This window comes from Trachemys scripta, chromosome 25 (genome assembly GCF_013100865.1).
Source record: "Trachemys scripta elegans isolate TJP31775 chromosome 25, CAS_Tse_1.0, whole genome shotgun sequence".
Taxonomy (NCBI): Eukaryota; Metazoa; Chordata; order Testudines; family Emydidae; genus Trachemys; species Trachemys scripta.
The window spans coordinates 6,622,752-6,624,142 of NC_048322.1; positions in this window are offsets into that span (position 1 = coordinate 6,622,752).

A 1,391-nucleotide genomic window follows, 5' to 3' on the forward strand; every position below is an offset into this window, starting at 1 on the left:
GGCCCCGCCCCTTGTTCCTTTGCCTGGTCCCCCTCCCCTGCACAGCCCTCTGTGGAGACTCCCCAGGCCCCGCCCCCATCGCGACAGGCCCCGCCCCTTTACCCCTGTCGTCATATCACCCGGCCAGGACACGCTGCCTGGGCCTGGGCTGAGCCCCTGGGTGCCCTGGCCCCGCCCCCCGTCTCTGCCCCCAGCAGCCCCGTTCCCTGCTGTGGGGTGCACTGCCCGGCGCCCACCGCCACGGCCGAGTGCTGCCCCCCAGGCCCTGTGCCCGGGCCTTTAGCCACACCCGCGGGGCCCGGAGCTGCCAGGACAAGGCCGTTCTGCTGGGCCGCGGGGGGCCGGACACACGGCCCTTTGTGCCCCAGTGAATCGCGCGGGGAGCGTCTGGGGGCGCCAGTCACGGGCCTGTGCCCGGGTCTCTTCCACAGCAGGGGCCTGGCGTTCTTTGTCCCGGGCGCCGTGCCTTCGTCCTGGCTTTGCGCGAGCCGGGTCGGAATCTGCTACGCGAGCGTCTCTCCTGCAAACGTTGCGGCGTTGAGTCACCTGGAAGGGAAACGGCTCCAAAACAGGTGGCTTCGTGGATCGTTTATGGGACTGGAGATGGGTATTATGGTCCCCCGAGATCTGGGCCCTATTGTGCAAATAGGAGGCAAGGCAAAGGGATTTTACAGATGGGGAAACTGAGGCAGAGCTGACCTGACTTTCCCAAGCTCATGCAGGAACTGAACTGCCAGGCCAGCCCCTTTTTCTTCCTGGGGGCGCTCGCCTGGATGGGTTCAACTGAGCGGGATTTAAGATGTCGGATTTGGCGTGGGTGCTTTGTCAGGGCAGGGAGGGTGACACCCGGCGACCGGTTTGTGGGGCGCGCCCCTTGCAGTCTCGCCACGCGAGTCCCTTGGTCCCAGATTTCGCAGCACCCCAGTGATTTGCCCTCCTCTTTGTTTACGATACTCGTGCCAGGCCGCTTCCCGTACAGCTGCTTCACACGAATCTCCCCCTGTTTGAGCTGACTTGCTAAGGGTTGTGCAGCTGCTGAGCCCTGATCCCTGGGGCTGGAGCCTGAGTAGGGGTGTAGCTGTTGAGGGTGGTCCCTTGGGGGGTGGCAGGAGCACCCAGGCCCGCAGAGGACCCACGTTCTGGGGAGCTCTGGGGGTGAGTGGCAAGGCTGGGTCATGGGGACTTCCCCTTCAGTCACAGTAAGCAGATTTCCAACCCATTTTGTTACGTTCTGTTGGTACAGGTAACAGGTCAGTTGATGTAATGTTGGCCTGGGTTCAGTGGAGTGGGAGCCAGGATGCCTGGGTTCTCTCCCAGCTCTGGGAGGGGAGTGGGGGCTGGTGGGTTAGAGCAGGGGGGGCTGGGAGCCAGGACTCCTGGGTTCCATTCCT